The sequence below is a fragment of the Poecilia latipinna genome, unplaced genomic scaffold, assembly GCF_001443285.1.
Source record: "Poecilia latipinna isolate Pla-1442-1.1 unplaced genomic scaffold, P_latipinna-1.0 Scaffold168, whole genome shotgun sequence".
Classification (NCBI taxonomy): Eukaryota; Metazoa; Chordata; class Actinopteri; order Cyprinodontiformes; family Poeciliidae; genus Poecilia; species Poecilia latipinna.
In genome coordinates, this window is record NW_015112784.1 from 332,186 (window position 1) to 352,572 (window position 20,387).

Below are 20,387 nucleotides of genomic sequence, written 5' to 3' on the forward strand. Positions count from 1 at the left end.
GTATTTGAATTTTCTTCTGATTAAATTTGTGTTAAACGTTTGTGCAGCAAAAATTTTGTTTGTGCCGTGATGATTTTTAAGATAAAAAAGTTTAAAGCAAACAAAGTTGATATAAATTAAGTTTGCTATTTTGTGCAATGAGAATATTTGTAGCACCGTTTAATTGACACAAAATTTGTCTGGTTGACCATTGATGACCTCTGGAAACATTTTTAATATCTTTAAAATGATAACGGCACAAACGACACTAATTAAGTTTGATTTAAACTAAATTGGTTAACCATCCCACTTCTGCGGCACAAATGGCTACATGCTAGTTAAATATCAATAGTTAATTTTTTTTATTCCAAATGGTTATTGATGTACAAATCTTTGCTTAAAGTGCAACCAGTGTTAAATAAAGTGTTTTTAATAAAGTGCTTTTAAAATGGACCTATTAATGAAGGCTTCTTCGCTACAGGTGGTCAAATTGATCAGGTTAAATTAATCAAGTTAAATTAATCAGGTATATTAGATCAGCAGAACCTTATTTTAAGTCCTTAACAGTAGCAGTACTTTATATTTTTTATTTTGACTGTCTGATATGTTGTCTGTGTTTTTCTAACTCAATGCTAAATTTAAATACAACAAAAACCTTACTTGTTTGAGTAACTAAAATAAATAAACGTCTTAATAATCTTATTTGTTAAATATTATATGAATATACAATTAGAGTTGTGAGGAGTTTATTAAGCTGAAATTTGAAGTACAGTAGGTGTTTTGACCTTCTAAATGTGTCGCAGTAAGACGTCAGTTTGTAAATATTTTACTGTAGTTTGTGTTTTTGTCTCTATGAGTGTCACCTGTGTGTTTTGGCTCTCGTCTTTATTTTTGGCCGTCCTGACACTGAAAATGTGAAGCGGTTCCCGAGGCTGTCAGGCTTTTTCCCATCAGCTCTGCATATCTGAGCTCAAACTGCTGTCAGAAAGTTGCCGCTGTGGTAGTTTGCATTGTGGCTGTCGCTACATTGACTAGCTGTCATATTCATGCTGAAGTTTTCTGCACAACACAATTCATATCTGACTTTATTAAAACCCTCCTGAGCAACATTTACCATTAAATTTACCATTAACGCTGCATGTCAGTGTGAATTTCAACATACAGACATGAGACTAAACACCACCCTCTCTAGCATTTCCTACATGTTTTTGACATTGAATTATCATTTTGGAAAGTGTGCAATGTTTTATATATATATATGTAAGTAAGTAGTACAAAGTTAAATACTTGGTCCTAATTTTTGTATGTAGGTTGTTTTTGTTTTAGCAAAGCGTGACAGCATTGGTTATGAATGTGTGCTGCATCAGTAAACTGAAGTGAAGTGATTTCTGTAATAATAACTGTTTTCTCTCCTGTAGGGATTCATCCAGCAGCCGCTGACTGTGGCCTTCCAGGCTCTGAATAAAGCAGGTAAAGCTGCATCCTTAACCTCCCACTATCACTTTAACCGAAGAGTAATGGTTCATACAGTTTTCCAGCTTCACCTCCACCTCTAAAAATTTCACTTTGACTAAAGAATAATGCCTCTGCATCTGTTTTTCTCGCTCGGCCTAACCTCCCGTACTCACATGACTCCAGAATAATGTAGATGTATTTATTTTTACCCCCTCAGCCTCGACCTCCGTCACTATCAATCTGGCTTTCTAATAATGTAGGCACATCTTTTCTGCTCACCCTCCTCACCTCTCAATTTCCCCGCCACCTCAGGATAATGTAGGTGCATCTATTATCTCTGCTCTCTGCTGCGCTGCTGTCTGCGACCCCGTTGTTAGAATAATGTGGCTGCATTTACACAACCTCACACGCTATCTGACAGGGTCGGGGAATAAATAAATAGCCCCGCATGCATGCTGAAAGCACACTTTCTCAGCTTGAAGCTTTAAAATCATGCAGAGAAATCATCTGTTATTTTAGCTCCGGAGTTAATCACCAGATGGTTGCAGGTTTTTGTTAACTTTCCTCTCTTTTCTCCGGAGACACGGCCACAGAGCAGAGAGAATGAAACAAAAAGCACTCAGAGGCTGATAAGAGTGTTGTTGCAGCTTTTATTTATCATATCTCCAAATAACCGTGTAGCTGTTGTGCTGTGGTCAGGATACAGTGACCTCGCTTGATCAACTACTCCCCTCTGCAGCCTGATAAGAGGGCTAATATAACAGCAAGCCGGTCTGTAACTGTAATTATTTCTGTGCTGTCAGAGGAGGAACGGACCGCGGGCGCTCCAGCCGATTTAAATCTGCAGGGAAACTAAAAAAAAAAAAAAACCACAAGAAGAGGAGGAGGAGGAGGGAAGGGGCAAAACATCTTCAACACCAGCAAGACAAATATCAGCCGGGCGTCCCGACACGCCTGGAATTGGACCAGTTTGTCATGCACAACACGAGAGCACACATTCAGAAGGCCATTCAGGATCCGATTCAAACTTTACTGCCTGCAAGCAGCAGACCAGGTTCTGCTTATTACCGCAGAGGGAACTGTGAATAAACTGATATTAGCCTGGAAGCTCTCAGTTCATCTATGGACAGAACAAATACAAAGTAAAGAAATTATCCAGATTAAAATGCATAAACCAAAGTTTCCTGCCTTTAATTATTTATAATGAACATTTGCATAGAAATGTAAATTCAAAAGCATTTCTTAAGGTGTAAACAGTCTCATGCCTCCTGCACTGTAAAAAATGATTAAACATTTTAAATCGGAAAAATGAGAAAACTCAAAAATCTGATTTTAATTAATTAAATTATTAGAGTGTAACTAAGCTGTCATGGAAGCTTAGCCCCGCCCCCAGACGAATCTGACTCTGAGGGGCGTGACCAAGAGACTCTGAGGGGCGTGGCCAATAGATTCTGAGGGGCGTGGCCCGGTGTGGGGATGAGCAGAGGGGGTTTAATGGGTCAGTGGTGCTGAGTTATACACTTGGAATATTTAGCGACTTTTCAGACCCTCTACTGTCTTTTTTTTCTCAAAATAGCGACTAGCACCAAATCTAAAAACTCTTTTCTTTTTTTTGCTTGTTTTTGGAGACTTTTATCATAACAGCAACAAACCTCCAACAGTCAGAGCAGAAAAGAGATCCATAATAAAAATATAAATAATTCAAACAATAAAAGACTGAAGAACCTGAGAATTAATTTCCTATATATCATGTATAATACAATACAATTAATTCAGGCCCAACTGAAAAAAACTTGGAATCAAATTTTTCTTGTGTTTTATTAACTTAATATTCTAGCATGATATTTTCAAGTAGTTCATCCCATATGTCTGTCCGCACAAATGATCCTCCAGATTTAATTCCTAACAGGAAGTTGTTTGTTTTGAAGCAATCTGATTTGCTGACAGGTTTTAGCTTTGCGCTACGCTGCCCCCTACGGGTTTGGCATGTTTAAAACAACACTCAGGGTCGTAGTTGTGCAGGTTCACGTGGATGAAAACTTTTCTGAAACCGATCCTGTGTGTATGATACTGTTTTTTTAATAATGTGACAACAAGCTTGTTTAGAGGGAACAAAGAGTCGATGATTAATGATGGTTTATTTCATGAAGTTACCGTTTGATTGTTTGGGGTTTTGAGGGAATTCAAACAATAAGATACATTTTTTTGTCTTTATTTTAATTTCGTCATAAGTTTTTCCGTAACAGGCTCCTCGTCCCGACTGTCTGGCTGCTTATCTGTAAATTTGTTCATTCTGGACCTGAAACTTAAACTCCTCAAAGTTTTGTTCGACCTTGAAAGCAGCTTCGCAGCCGCTGCAGCATAATTGTTGGGAAACTTTAAGAAAAATGTCAATTGTGGCTTTTATTGTGAAGCTGTGAGGATGTATGGGCCGGCGTCGGCCGGTGATAGATGACACGATACACGGCTTTCCTGATTTCGCAAATTTCTATGAAATGTGTCCTGAGTTCATGAAGGCGAGGAGATAAGAGGCTGGATGAGGCTCTCCGGCCAATAGGATTCATCTGTTTCTGCCGCTTATCTGCTGATAGAGGAGGACACTCTCCTTACCTCCTCTCCTTCCCTTTGCTTCCTCATCACTTCTTTTATTATTTCTTGTTCTTTTTCCTCTTTTTTCTATGTTCCTTCTCTTCCCCGTGTCACCGTTATCGGTTGTTTTTATTTAATAGGCTTTCATACTCCCAATTTAGTTCTGATTTAGTTTAAACTTTTTTCACAGCGTTTTCTTAGTGCTGAAAGTTTCTGGCCCAATTAATAAAAACTAATGATTTGTTTTCAGGCATTCTGGTTCTGAGACATTTATGAGGTCAAACCGTGTTAGCTGTGTTTTTAATACAGAAACTTTAATATTAATATAAATATGAATTAAAGTGTTTACAGCTACTATATGTTTGTACTGCCCAGCTAAAATCTGTTTTCTTTTACACATTATTATTATGTACCAAGGAGATTTTTTAAACAGTGTTTGATGTAGGTTTATTTAATAATTTGTGCTAGTTTTAGGTATTTATTATTTTCTCTTGTTTTAAGTATTTTGTCTCTGTTGTGCTGTTGAAGTTTTGGTTCTTAGCTTATATGTGGGCAGAACAATGAAGGAAAAACACAATAAAATACATGAATAAATTGGAGCTGCAGGCAGTTATGAAAGGGTTAATCCTAAACAAGTCCGTCGTTGCTGCGCCAAGCGACAGCATCAGGCTTCTGTGAACGGTTCATGTCCCCAAAGCGCATAAAAAGAAGGTAAACCTCACCCAGCAGTAATAATGATGGACGCCATTTATGGATCAGTTTTAAACTTATTCAGCAATCAGAGCTGATAATATCGTCACAAGCCAATAGGATGAAGGAAGAAAAGAAAAACGAAACATTCAGGTGCAGAATTAAGACGAACGTCTCATGAAAAATGAATGAAATGCAACGTGACAGTTCTGATGCCTGGGGAACTATCAGATACGAATCCTGGTTTAGTGCCACATATGGAAGTGGCAACTACTGTCTTGATTGCATTTGCTATTAAGATGGCAGCAGCCATCTTGGTAGGCAGTTGCTACAGAGTTGCTATGACAACATTAAACAAGCCACAAGCTTAGAACGAGCTTTCGCCTCGTTCCCATCTAAATTATTAACAATATAAGTACACTACAACTATTTATCACAATATTTGAGTACTCTGCCCACCTCTGTAATACTAAGATAAATATCAGTGATATTTACTGTCGTACTTACTGCTGAACTAGTATGTAGCTTTTACCAAACAACATTAGATCAGCTGCAGTCCAGAATAAAGGATGTAATCAAGATGATGTATTTTGCATCCTTCATAATAATCCATCATGCATAACTAAAATCTGTTTAGCAGGTAAACTGATCCAGAGTCAGTGTTTCGCGTCTTGTTAAATAAAATCTGATCCACAGTGTTTGTCTGTAAACCCCTCGGAGGTTCTGCGTCTCCGGTAAAACTGCCAGCGCTGCCGTTCGTCGGGATGAGACACTAAATCTTCTTTAAGACACCTCCAGCCTTTTTTCACAGCCTTTTTGTTTTTTTAAGGCTCTTTAAAACAACATTGATTGTTTCCCAGAATGACTTTCTGTCGCCGTTTTAATGATTATGCAGATGTGAGACAACCTTTCCGTTTGACGGCCGGTTCCCACGGGGGAGGCGGTGACATGGCGGCGGCTGCCACGGCGACAAGCGACCGACACCCCCGCCTCACCCCCATCCTCACCCCGTTCATTCCTCCTGTTCAGTTTGGACTTTAATGGGACTCAGATAAACACCTTTTTAAGGATAGGTAGTAATTTTTTGCAATATGTTTATATGAATAGAGATGAGTAAAATAATGACTATATAAGTCATTATTTTTTATAGCTAAGATGCATATTTTAGCTATATTTATTTATTTGGGAGAGTTTAATTACAAAATAGGCCGATTACTTATTGTTTTTAATTATCCATGTTCTGTCCTCAATAAATTTATAAAAAACTTAATTTTTTTCATCTTGTTGCTATGAAAAAAGTTCATTTATGAGATGAGTGTGTGATATGAAGGAGTTTTGTAAACAAAAACACATTTCTGTAGATCAAATTCAATAATGCTATGTTATTTAAAATACATTTAAATTTATTTGTTTGTGTTGTTACACATATAGTCAACATCATGCGATATAAATTTTCCCGCATTATTTAAAGTAAGTTGACTTTTTTGGCAGTTGTTAAATTAACAGAAATCACACTTCATTTACAGATATACTTAAGATAAACATTAAATATGTACATATTAATGTCTAAAACTCGTGAATAGAGTAAATTAAAGTAGTAAAAGCTTCAGTGAATCGTATTTTCTGTTTTTTTGCAGTAACTGTTGATCTGTTTCTTTGGATCCTGTAAAACCAGATTTAATCCACATGAATCGGCCGTAATCTGACAGGAAAGCGTGTAAAACTCGGCTGCTCCTCCAATGACAGCCCAGCTCTGATTTATTCCCTCTGATGATTGGCCGGCTGCCGTCGCCTTGACAGTGAACCTTCTTCATCAAATCTCCACTTTTCCTCTCTTCTTCCTCAAATCATTTTTCCTTTCATATCAGGTTTTTTCCTCCTCTCTCTCTCTGCTCTCCGCCGGGTTTTACTTGACAGGAAATATTCCAGGCGATGCGGCGTGGTTGTAGATCTCCGGCCGTGGCAGACGCCATCGATCCGCCTCATTTGCATACATAAATCTATCGGCTATCTGACACTTGCCAATATTCTGGGCAGCGGGAAGCGGCGGTGCTGAGTCGGCCGGGTCACATTATCATTGGTGATGGAGCTTTGATGAAGTGTGACAGCGCCGCACGGCTGCTGACTGACTGAGCAAACGCACTGTAAAAAATGACTCGTCACTTCTGAGTATGGAACCAAAGGAGTGCCACAAAACACAAACTGCATGGAAGCATATAAATTATAGTATGTACAACTTCAGCTGTGTTACCATATAATTACACAAAGACATTTTGAAAATAAATTCGCTTAACATAAAAAAACGGCAATTTTGAAAAACCTTGTTTTTTGACAAAAAGTTTTGACGCCATTATGAAGTGGGTTTTTTTGGTTTATTTTGCAAAACTGCAATAGAAAGACCTTTTTGCATCACCAGTCACATGATCAACAACCAGATGTTACTACTGGTGCAAACTAGGAAGAAGAAGAAGACAGGAAGTAGTTGGAGGATGATGGCGATTTTTACATTTTTTTTAAATCACACAAACAAACTTGTTCACCTGCGATTTTAATTGTTTCTTAAACAAGCAATTACAATATAGTTTTTTCAACATTAGCAGAAAATCAACAAAGATTTTCACACATTTGTAAAGGAAATGCAGTTTGTGAAAATAATATATTGAAAATATATTTAATATATAATATGTATTATAATATCTATATTTAATATATTAAACTATATTTAATATATACTTTCAATAAAAATAGTTATTAAAAGTCAAACGGTAATCCAACGCACAGATTTTTGAGGATGGCCAAAGATTATTATTATTATTTTTTTAAATGAATGTGAGTTTTGACAGTTTTGTACTTTACATAAAACTCAAGTTAAATTAGGAGAGTTGTATTAATACTTTGGGATCTTTATTCTTAACAATATTCAAGTGTAAATTAAAAAGTTTATTTTTTTTAAGATCATCATGGCGTTATTGGCTATGGGACGTAAGACAACATGGATCAGTACCAGCTGATGTTCAGGTCTACCTAAACTGGTCCAGAACCGTCCTCAGCTCTGGACCAGTTGGTGTTAAAGTTCTTCTATAGATTCTTTACTGCTGTTCAGAAGTTATGATTTCACATTTCCCCAAGCTGAGATGTATTGGACATTATTTGCTGTTTTCTAACGTAAGATAAAAGTCTGTATTTGAAGTCTTTTTATGCCTTAATGTCTGTATAATCTTATTAAAAGAAGACAAATCTCATCCCGTTCAGGAACCGTTTCAGCCTGTAGTTCTGGTTCTATGATCTGGTTTAAACAGGAAACACGCCGACGTTTCCACCTGAGCGTTCTGCTGTTGTTTTATTCCTGCTGGCTCCTGACTGCCTGCATCTGAGCATGTGCAGCTCCCTCCTCACCTGGAGGTGTTCCTGGTGTCGTCGCCGTGGGAACGACCCGTGACAACCTGCTGTTTGTGCATGCAGGAGACGGCCGGTGGTGCCGGAGCCGAGTTAATAGCTGTTCTGTGGTAAAGCTGCGGTCCAGCTCTCATCAGCGCCGCCCCCCCTCCTCGTCGCCCTGATACAAACACAGAGTGGCAGAATTTAATGAAGTTCTGTTCTTTAAAGCAGGGATGGAGCCGCGTATGAGCAGCCCTGCACCTTCTTCTCATCTGTTTCTTTGAATAGTTTCCGCGCGCCGATCGATGGGCCGGTTTTCTCCTGGCCTTTCGCCGCTGTCACCCGTCATTGAGGGATGCAAATTCACATCAGAAACTGGCCTGACACTTTTCCTGTCAGCGTCCAGTGCGCGAAAACGGCGCGGCTCAGCAATAAACGGGGTGAAGGCCTCATTTCTCAGAGAGAGGGAGACCTTTTCCATCAAAGTTTTCTCTCTTTGCTCTGACAAGACGAGGATGTGAAAGGACACCCGGTAAAGTTCATCTCTCTCCAGAGGCTGGGGAAACTGCAAAGGCAGAAAAGGAAGAAAAGTTCTTTGATTTCTGCTTTCTGAGGGGAGAAATAAAGTTTTAGAAACTAAGAACAACCTGTGACGGAAAGAAAACGGCTCCAACATTTTTATTGGTGACATAACATGAAAAACTGCTGCTTAAGAAAACAAAGTCATCCATCAGTTGAACTGAACTCAATATTTAGCTTTTTTAGAGATATATTTTATGGTAATTTTTATTTTTTCTTGTAATAATGCTTTCATATCGAGTGTATGAATGCTGGGTGACCACAACCAACACCAAAAGTCACATTTAAAATGTCAGGAATGAGCGACAAAATGATGCATTTGATACAAACACAGCAAACGTCTTAAAGATCGTTGAAGACAAGAATCGGACTGGAAAAGCTCGTCTCAGAAACCGTCTTTTCTTCCAGATCACACTCAACGTCTTTAAGCTCGTGAAAACCAGAAGGGATCGCCCAGAATCCCTGGGAAACTTGATGCTGCTGTTATTTCTGAAGGTTGTCGACGAACAGACCTGAGATCTGACCTTTGACTTCCAGATCACAGAGAACGTCTTCACCGGACTTCAGATTTAGGCAGAACAAATCCTGGTTCACGTAGTTTTTCAGAAACATGAACGTTCTTGTGACCTTGCTCTTTATTTTCTGTTTATGTGAAAAGTTGAATTCAGTTTATTTAGTTCCAATTCACAACCAATAACATCTCAAGGCACTTTAGACGCAAAAAATTAAATTCAATCACAAGCATTCCAGTTGTTTCTAGTTCTCAAACAGTACATTAAATTTGTTATTCAAAAGTATCTTAAGGTGAGAAAACCCAGATTCATGGATGCAGTGACAGTGGAGAGAAAAATCTCCTGTTTAACAGGAAGAAACTTCCAGCAGAACCAGAACCGGGTTCAGTACCAGCGACAATCTGCAACAACCGACTGGGATCCGTGAAAATTCCTCCTTACGCAACAAACAGCTTAGATTTTATTCCTGTTGGTTAATGTCATTAACCAGATTTAGTTTAATTTGTAAATCTAAAAAGTCTTGGAATAATCCATAATCAATACATTTTAATATTGATTAAACCTTTAAATAATAAGTTAAGATTTCTGTTCGTATTTAAACTATCGCTCCTCTTTAAGTAGAATTTTGTGAAGTTTATAATTTTTTATCTAGTTAACAGACTTTGAAGATTACTTTGAGTTAACCTAAAACAACACATTTTAACAACTATTTTAAACCAACAGTCTGACCTGTTTTACCTGCAAACCCAGAGAGTCCAGTAATAATCTGAGTTCTGCCTTTTCCTCCCGGGATTTCCTTTGGGAAACTCGGAACCGCCGGGGAAACGGCATAACATGATGAACTTTCTTCTTCTTGACCCACTTTAAAACTTCTTCGCTACAGCGAAGCTTAAAAAAACGACCACCCAGCTTTTTACTGCTGCTCTTAGAAACTCTGGTTACAGATGAAAAATTTAGTAAATAAGAACTTGTTTTAGCAGCTTTTATGGTTAGCACAATGCTAACTTTGGATGAAGGTTGCTAATATCTCATTTTTTAAGTTAGAGATGATGCTCTTGTTTTTTAAGTTGCTGCTGTTCTGATAAAGTGTTGATATCGTGACGTTTTCTGGGTCAGATTCTGATGTGAAAGGAGGAACTGAACGGCTCAGATCTGAACATTCATGTCTGGATTTTGCTGGTTGGTAAATCCAGGAGGAGCTTCGTGTTTAAGCCAGATTTAACTTTTTATTTATTTTGGTACAGTGCCTTTAGAGGACATTCTGCCTTTGGGATCTAAAGATTTAAAGGGCATTATAAATAAAATCTATTATTATTTGTTGTGAATTGGCGATCTATGATTAAACTGAAATAAATAGAAAATTATTAATTATATTATATCTTTCAAATAAACTCCACAAATAAACTTTGTGGAGCTGTTTCACTCTTTCCTTTGGATTTTCTGTAGTTTTTCTCCTTCTGCTGTTTTTCTTCTGTTCACTGTGAACTTATTTCACCAAACCACCTTTTTTATTTTTCTATTTTCTTCACTTCCTTTGCCTTCTCTCCTGTATTCGGCTCATCTTCTGCTCTCTTCTTTCGGCTTATTAAGATCTCAAAGATACAAATGCCGGCAAGTTGATTGCTTTCAGGGAATCTGCCTTTAATAATTACAGGTGGAGAAGGTCGGGGCAGCGTTGTCGGGCCAGAGAGTAATGGAAAACTAGATTTTTTTCACTAAAATACAGAGAGGGGCTTCAGGGGGAATCTATATATTGACGAGCCATCAGCGAGCCGCGAATCAGAAGAAGTGCTTCGGACTTATCGAAGAGAACGAAGGCAAACTCTCTGTGATGCTCCGGGTGTCTGCGGCCGGGTTGAGAGGAGGATCAAACCAGCCTTCATCTCCTGAACCAAAGGAGGAGGCCGCAGAGTTAACCTTTCTGTTTCTGATGACTCCCTCCTCTTTTCATCCAGGACCTGAATCAAAATGTAAATGCTGGAGTCTCGGAGGAACGCGGGGCTCTGGGATCTGTTGGTATTGATTATGTGAAGTGAGTCGGAGTCGCTCTGTTCGGCGGCCGAACGCGTTTTCCCCCGACGCTCAGTGACAGGAATTACTAAGAGTTCAGCTGGCTTCAGCCTCTGCTGCTAATGATGTTTCTGCATCAGATTCAAGGACTTTTAATCATCTACAAGACTTTATTCATTTCATAGAAAACCCCTTTTTAATACAATGATGAGTTTACTGGTTAAAAAAAGGCAATCTGACATCTTCCTGTTATTTTTAAGGAGCATTAAATGTGCTTGAATTATCGCATTCCACAAATAGGATTATTAAAACAACATTTCAAAGGAAGAAACTTTGAATTACTTGGATTCAGACAAGAAGTTTGTGGTCACTGTCAGCCAACTGAAGTGACTGAGATGAATTTTCACTCCACGTACTCGGGCGTTTTTCTTTTTGTGGAGATCCACGCCGAGTGAAGACAGTTTTTTAACCACATGTTGCAGGTAAAGTGCTTGGGAACCATTGTTTACTTCAGACTGATGAGGCTGAGACTCGGTGCCATCTTGTGGATGAAATGCAGTCAAATTTTGAAGAACGTCACATGGAAGAGATTATAAAGTATAGGAACTTGTATGATACATTAATGAGGGAATATGAGGACCTTCAGACAAACTATGTGGTTGGAAATAATTCAGACTCAGGGAAAGAAAAGGGTACTGTCAAAGTAAGTGGAAATACTTTAATATGAAGGAAAATGGTGTGCTTGACTATGAAGTCTCTACCACAGTGCGACCCAAGTCTGAGTGGCTCCCAGGATACGTAATAGTTTATGGGATCCTTACGCCTCAGATCCTGGGCCTCTGCCAGGAACTAGAAAACTTAAAAGACTTAAAACCCTGAGCTGAGGAGTTTCAGGACCTCGGGGTCTCGTCCAGAAACAGTGGTGTTAAGAAAATAGCCTGACGAGGATAGCAGTGGTCCAGATACTGAGTTTGACAGCTGTGGTGAAGAAAGTGTTCAGCTGAAAGCAGAAGCCTCCAGCTTTTACCCCAACACCTGGTCATGACCTGCGGATAATGACCAAGACGATGATTGTGATTGTTTTCCAGTGTGGTTTTGCCAGAATAGCCTTGACTTCTACTTGTTCAGGTTGGATTAATTTGTCTGGGGAAGTAGCAGACCCAGTTGGGGCTCACAGACAGCAGTATTTACAAAAGTTGCTGACTTTGCCTGAATTCAAGCCACCGGAGCAGACCTCAAAGCTGCTCATCCGGTTTGTCTCATGCATGCTAGGCTACATGGGCATTTGCTGCAAACGTTAACTCCTGTAAAGCTCTTCAAGAACAACTGATCGCTTAATATCGCTTTTATTTAGTTGATTATGATGTAAAAATGTTCATGGCTGCTGCACAAACAGACCAGGATGCAAACCAAACTTTAACTTTATCATAAACGTTTTGATTTGGAAGAAGCCGTCATCTGTTGACGTCTGTCATGGTAGAGCGGGTCGCTTTCTGAAGAGCGTAACGTCAGGAGCAAATGGATACTGATGCTCAAAAAGGAAAAACTTCCTGACATTTTAGTGTAATTCATTGCTTACATGCAGAATTTCCTGGTTTGCGACCAAATCTGCAGGTTAAAGTTTTGTCGGTTTATTGAAATTTAATTAACAATTTCTAATTCTACACCTTTAATCCAACCTGTGACAGAAAGATAATAATTAAAACTCAAAGAAAATTGAATCAAAGCTCGTCTTTGTCTCAAATTCAGGTCATGTTTGTTTGACCTGTGACCTTTACCTTACTCCACTGTTTTCATTGGGTATTGTTGCCTTTTCTTTGCTCTTTCTGATATTTCTATAAAACAAACACCTTGATGCCTCACTCTGGACAGAAACAACAAGGTTTTGACACCATGAGAAGCTGAAGTTGGCCTTAAACTGATGGTTCCCATGTCTGAAGTGAATGTTTTTCTAGCAGTGAAACTGAAACCTGCTCTGAGAGTTTTCACCGCAGCCATCAGCCTCCACTGAAGCTGCGTTTGGATTCGTTCGCTTCATGTGTTTTACTGTAAACACCGACTTTAAAGCCCAACTTTCCTGCCTTCTGAAGAAACTTGATTTTCACTAGCTCAATTATATTTTCACGCTTGATGTCGCACAAGAAAAGCGTCCCATGCCGGACGGAGAGGTTGTGTATTTTTAAAAAGTCAGTGTGAGCTTATCTTGTAATCTCAGGTTTACTCAGAGCAGGATGACGTGTTGTGGAGTGAAGTCTGCGCTGCAGCCCGGCGTTTCAGCCAACTGATCCATCCATCATCGCCTCATAGACTCTCTGCTGTGTTTTACTCAAACGTGCTTTTTGTTTGGAAACCATCCATCATGGCCCTGAGCGCGACACACCAGTCGAAGAAGCCAAACACTGAAAATTCTTTCCACAAATTGCTTAATTTTCATCCTCATAAATTGTGCTGTGTGAACATATCCCGACACTTTATGGCTGTTTATGTTAAAAGTTGAAGTGATCCATAGCTTAGGAGCATGAGAGCATAAATTCAGTTTTCACATGGGAGCCTCAGACCTTTTTAAACTGACTAAGGGTCTGAAAGCACCTCTGATTATCATAGCAGAATACAAACCAGAAAACTTCAAACATTCAGATTAGTCATCGTTTTTATCAAAGCTGAATCTAAACCTTTCTGATCAGGGCTAAAGAGTAAAAATTAGGCTGTAAATTACAAAATAAATGTTAATTTCCACTTCAGTAACTATAAATGTGTCAAATCTTTGTATTTAGTTTTCAGCAAATATTCTCCTTCTATAGAAATACATCTTCTATATTATTAGTTTTTTCTGTTATTTTTAGTGTGAATTAAATAAACTGCTGTCAGCCACAGTGGTGCCTGTTGTTACTTATTTGGTGTCTTTGAGAAAATAAAATGGGAACAAGTTTAACAACCTACTGCTAAAAAGAAAATCAACTGAAACTTTATGTTCTTTAAGTTGGCTGATGATTTAACACAATAATTGTTCCTCCCAAGTTTATACAAATAACTGACAGTTAACTGGCTTTTCTGTTTCTTTAAACGTTTTGTCTCACAAACAAGCTGAGCCTCAACCAGAAATAAAAAAATAAAGAATGAAAAATAGTTTCACTGAAAATGGCGAAGTTAAGAAAGCAGAGAACGTCCAAGAAAAACTAAGAGATTTAATAAACTTAAAAACAACAATTGATCAAGATAAGTTTACAAGACAGTCTGGCTGCTTGGAGGCTTAATAGATGGAACAGATAAAGTTTTTATTCAGTGTTTTTCTCTTAAAATATGAGCTTTTATCATTTTTGAATGGATCAGTTCCACATTTGACTCTGAAATCATTCAGTTTGGATATTCTTGGACACACCACAGTGAACATTTTGACTTTTTTACCATGTGGACTTTGGATGTTTTTTAGGTTGCATTCCCATCTGTCCTGTTTGTTTTAAACTCCAGTCCGTTTGTGTAGAAAGTCCGGTTTGTTGGGGAGGTGTGAATCCATAACCCAAACAAAAAATCAAACTCTGGTTCAGTTTGGATGCATATCTGAACACCAAGTGGACCAGACACCGCTCCAAAAAGAGGAAGGGGACTACAACGCAGGGCATTCTGGGTAAATACAACCAAAACAAAGGCGCAGGTCCTGCATCAAAAACAGAAGAGAAGAGATGCCACTCCAGTTTAGTTTACGTTTTGTGAAGAAGGAAGTTGCTCTCTGTGTCTCCTTCAGAGGTTTATGTGTCGTTTCCTTCAGTGTTTCTTGGTGCAGCGCCCCCACAGGTGAGGAGGGGAACAAGTTGCTCAAATGGTTTGGTTGGTTTGACTCAGAGCGGAGAGAAAGCAAAAACTGGAAGTAAAAATGTTTGGATAAGTTGAATTAATGCTTTTACACTTTAAGGTTCACTAACCTCATGCCTAACCTAACAAACAAATTAAACTGTTGAACTCTTGTTTTTTCTTCTACCTCCTCATCACTATTCCTATAAAACATCCTCCCTCTGCTTCCTCGCCTCTCTTCCCTCCAGTCTTTGTTGGCTCTATAAATAAGTCTCTCTGCCGCCCCGTTTCGCTGCTGCTCCCCCGTCCATCCGTAACCCCGTCCTGCTCTGCAGCTGATCTTCCTCGGCCGAGCCCTCAGGTACCAGGATAACCGGAAGCAGAGGCTGGAGCATGCATCACTGTCAGCCTAAATGTGGAATCAGCATTTCTGAGCGGGCCGAACCTCCGGCTGGGCCTAACCCCTACCTGGTCAGTCCAAGCAAGACGCCGTGGCCCCTTAAGGCTTCACACCTCCCTGGTATTGATTTTACCTTTTTTTTTATCTGCAGAAACAAAGAGACTTTCTCTGTTACATGATATATCATAATCACATCATTTGTAGCTTTGAGGCCACAGATGTGCAGGAAGCGAGCCGACGTGGCTGACAGAGAGAGACCTAGATAAAAAAGTGTGGCCTGTCTGAAGCTAAAACTAATTGTAGCGTCGAAATTTCTGCTCCATTTCCCAGTTTCTTCAAACTCCTGTAGAATCTACAGCCAGAAGACATGACGGCTTTTTACACAAACTGATGGGATTTCTGCAGGTTTTACTGAAATGTGACAAGATAGTTCATCTCAAATGTAGTCATATTTAATACATTAAGATATTATTAAAGTTTATTTCAGTAGCTCACAAAGTAAGACACATTTCATCGATTAGAATGTTACTAGTGATGATATTTTTGATTACAGTCAATAAAAACATTTAAGATTAGAAAATTACATTTGGTGAATTTATGGAACTAATTATCTAAAGCTATGCAGTGAACCACAGTATTCACTTTTAACTGCCCATTTTAAGTAGTTTCAACACCAAATATATCTAATATGCATTCATACACACATTGAAACAGTTTTTGTGCTGGAAGCTAACATGAACCAACAAAAACAAAAGGTGCTTCCAGATCGGCTGCTTGACAAATCCATTTGCTCCTGTTGGTATTCCAGCTTCCCAAGCAGCGTTCCTGTAAAACTGTTTAATCAGATTTTAGTTGAGTTCTGCCTATTTTGATCTATTATAAAATTATACAGCCATAAATCTTTGAAAAGCAGAAGTGGAGCCTCCTGCACAACCGACAAGAATGCAGCAAGTGGTTTCTGGATGGTAAGACAACCACCAATTGCTTGTCTTTTCCAGCAGCCATTGTGCGGTAAAACTAGGTAGCCAAACAAACTGGAGCACAGTTTGGGTTGCTAGGTAACAGGTTGGGCTTTGCTGGGGTTGCTAGGTAACAGGCAATGCCTACTGATTTGTGACATTGTTACATTTTGGAGTTTTTTTTTTATCTGTTGAGTCGGCTCCACCTTGTGGACGAAATACAGTCAAATTTTGAACAACATCTAATGGAAGAGATTGTAAACTATAGAAACTTATCAAAAAAGGGATGGGAGCACTTTCCTTCACCTTCTTCTCTGTTGATGTCATTTGTGGGAAATGAAGGAATTTGTCATGAAAAATGTCAAATCGTTTCATTCAACCATGAAATCTCAACAGTCGTCTCGGTTCGCGGAGAACGGCCGGGTATGTGGGAGCCTTTAGTCCTTTACATTCCTGTTTTACAGTCATTAATCTCAGGATTAACTGTAATCACTCTGGCGACTTTCAGCTAATGGGTCAAGCTGAAACGAGGCTGTCGCCGCCCCCAGGCTGCGTCGCCATGGTGACGAGGCAGACGGACTCTGGACGGCTGTCAGGATCGGTAAAACCGTCTCTGTCAGAATCTGTTTTTCTGTGTTCATCAAAGGAGGAGGAGAGGTCAGTCTGTCGCTCTTCAGCTGCACATCTGCATCATCGCTCCTCCTAAATCACCGAGCGTCTCGTCTGCTCAGGTCGGACTTTCAGCAGATCAGGATTCTTCTGAAGTCCATGAAGGCTTTTTGTTGTTTTTTTTACAGTTTTGAAGAACAAATAAAATCCAGCAGCCTCCTGGATAGGGAGGAGGAATCCTCCCACATTCTTCTTTCCCTGCCTCTGATGTTGACCCCTGACCTCTGACCTCTCAGTGGAGTGTGTCGGGGATCATCATTAGGCCGGTCTGGAGCCGCTGGGAGACTTCCAGCTCCAGATTCTCCACAAAGCAAACATTTCATCTGTAGACCCAGCAGCTCAGTGTTGCATCTTGTTTTTCTTCATTTTACTTTGACTTTGCTTCTTCTGATTGTTTTATTTTGTATTGTTTTAATCAGAAGGTGATTTTATCAGCTGGAGAGCCTCATGTGTGACCCGCAGTGAACACGGAGTGAGCATCCGCAGGCCATCGGTCTTAAAACGAACAGCAGCAAACATTCACACCTGCACTCAGGCACCAGCTGGGTTCAGTTTTTTATCCAGAGACAATTTTACAAATGATTATTGAGGAACATTATGACTTCTCCAACAAATCTTCACGCCTAAATAACCACATGTGTGATTTGAGCTGCAGGCGTTTTGAGTTTGCACCTTTTCTCTGGGTTCAATGTGTGTGTGTGTGTGTGTGTGTGTGTGTGTGTGTGTGTGAGATAGGCTGGTGACAGTACGGTTTAATACACCTACAGCCCAGTGATCCATCAGACTCCTAACCGGGTCTAATTTGGTCCTACAAGGTTTCAGTAATTCAAGATATTTCACCGAACCTTTAAAGTGAGGCTGCTGGTCACAACTCAGACCCTAAAATATTCCTGCAAGTTGCAGGTAAGTAACTGGTAACATCCAGTGAAGTTCCTCTCTGTAAGGCTGATGAAAGTACCAGGTTACAAATCACCAAAATTTCAGAAAAGTTTCCTTTAAATGTGGAGCGATGGGCTGTATATGAATTACACACAACTGTTCACCTGAACCTGATGACATAAATCAGTTCACTGCTGTCAGAAAACACACAACAAAACTTCATTTAGGACATTAACAGACGGAGCAGCTGACGGAGCGTTTTAGTCCCCAGCCAGGATGGAGTTTCTGTCGGTGCTGTTGCCGTTTTGTCCGTCGTTCCTCACAGAGACGATACTGATAATGAGCCTCACACGTCAGCCTGAAGCCGCGTCACGCTGCGTCACGCTGCCCCGCGCTGTGTCACGCTGCGTCACGCTGCGTTACGCCGCTCCACGCTGCGTCACGCTGCGTTACGCCGCTCCACGCTGCGTCTCGGTCCGGCGTCCAGCTCCTCAGCTCAGCCGCCTCTGCTGGAATTCATCTCCAGACTTAAAATATCACAAAACGAAACTTTCATTCAAACCGGAAGGATGGCTGATCAACGCTTGGCAACATAATTAGTAGTTAATGAAAAAAAATCACACAGACAAAACTTATTTATAGTTTTTAATATCTTAGCTGAATGTGTGAGAATATTTAAAGATTTGGAGGTTGCAGGGTTTTGTCTTTATTTAATCTTATAAATTGTACATATCTTAATGTATGTTACATAAATTTACAGTTTTCAAGGTTGATTACATTAATATGGAGGAATATGTATTTTTACTGTATTTTGATTTATAAATGGTGTTTTAATGCAGAGAAATGCTGGAGTTGTGAATTAGCTGCAGCTATAAACTCTTGGTTTCAGATTTCTTCTGTTCCAAGTTTGTGTGAATTTTTCCTGTTAAACTAATAAAATAAAAACAGAAGTTCAGCCAAATGACCTGACAGTGGTTGGCGTCGCCGCTGACCGCCTTCAGGCAGGTACGGGGCGGAGCTTCATGGTGCGTTCGCTGTCAGTCAGACACGGACGTGCCAGAAATTCTCTGGTGGAGTCGGGCTCAGGTTTGCCATCTGTCAGCCCTGTTATCGATCCGGGTCACACCGGGACCCTGACCCCCCTACATCACACACACACACACGTTTGTGTGACGGCGGTGTGACAGTCATTTTCCCAGGGTGACGTCTGTCAGTGTCAGCCTGCTGGGCGGCGACGCCTCTGTCATTCCTAACCTTTCTAATCCTCCACGCTGACCCGATCAAACAGCAGCCGTCTCTCAGGACGGGCTGCATGCTGAGACACAAAATGTCTGTGTCCACATGTCGTCATGGTTACTTGGTAGCTAAAACAATAACGAAAGCCTGGACTATAACAGGAAGTCATAGTTTGAGGTCCGAGTTTGGAAAATGATCCAGAATTCTGACTGGAAGATTTTAAATCTCCGACTTTAAAATCCAAAATGGCTGCCTCTGAAGTGTCGCTGAATCAAAGACTCAGTTTTCATGAATCCTTTTTGCCTGCATCATTTCCTGCCATCTGTGGTGGGTTTTTTAGATGGAGGTAAAATGGCTCTCTGCTCAGAGCGTCATCCTGCTGGGGGCGAACTGCTGAAAGCCAAACGACTTGTCTTCCTCATTTGCTTGTTCATTTTGTGATGATTTGGCACCAATATGTTGTTCACAGTTTAAACGTTGGATTAAAAATATTTCCATCAAATGGAGTTTATTAAAGATAAGCAGTTATAATGAAATCAAATAAATGTTATTAGCTCCTATGCTAAGTGTCATCTGGTTGCTGTTTTACCAAACAGAAGTGACATTTTTAAATTAATATTTTCTCTACATGAGGCTGAATTCTCCTCTATTTGTTCTTTCTTCTTTGTTTTTAGAAATAAACCTGGTCTTGACATAAAACCTGGGATCGAATGTTTTTCCAGCGTCGGTGTGGAGTTTGAAATTTTAGTATCGTAACAACTGGAAAGGACTCTATGCTGCAGTTTATCATTTCAAGGTACAAAAAACCAGAAAGTTTTTCAGTTTCTTCAGCGTTTTTAGCCGTTATTCGACTTGCTGATCTTTGTATTCCAGGTTGGTTTCTTTACTCTGTCGGAGCTTCAAGAGAAAATTCCTGAGAGGAGAAACTTTAAAGGTTTCTAAGAAGACAAGGAGATATGAAGGTAAGTGACTGCATGGTAAATAGAGCAGTTTTCTTTTTCAAACTGGGAAGTTACTGAGAAAGCTGGAGAAAAACATAAAAACAATTTTTAAATCATACATTTTAAATCTCTTTTTTTAATCTAATTTGTTTTTAACCCTTTGTTAAACATAAGCTAAAATTACTTATTGTAATGTTTTTAGCCATGGTCACATTGTCCAAACTGCTTTGCTCCTTAGTTTAGTAGCAGCTTGAAATAGAAAAGTTTGTTAAATTGTGTCGTTAATGGAAAAGTTTGGGAACCTCAACTCAAAAGGATGAAA

General features: G+C 39.6%; 1 long non-coding RNA gene across 1 annotated transcript; it reads left to right on the forward strand.

The window, feature by feature from the left end:
* The first annotated feature begins 1,395 nt into the window (after window positions 1-1,395).
* LOC106945937 (uncharacterized) lies at window positions 1,396-20,080 on the forward strand. The gene is made up of 3 exons (XR_001424657.1): window positions 1,396-1,449; window positions 19,799-19,920; window positions 19,998-20,080. It is a non-coding gene; the product is annotated as an uncharacterized LOC106945937 (long non-coding RNA).
* The last annotated feature ends 307 nt before the right edge of the window (window positions 20,081-20,387 follow it).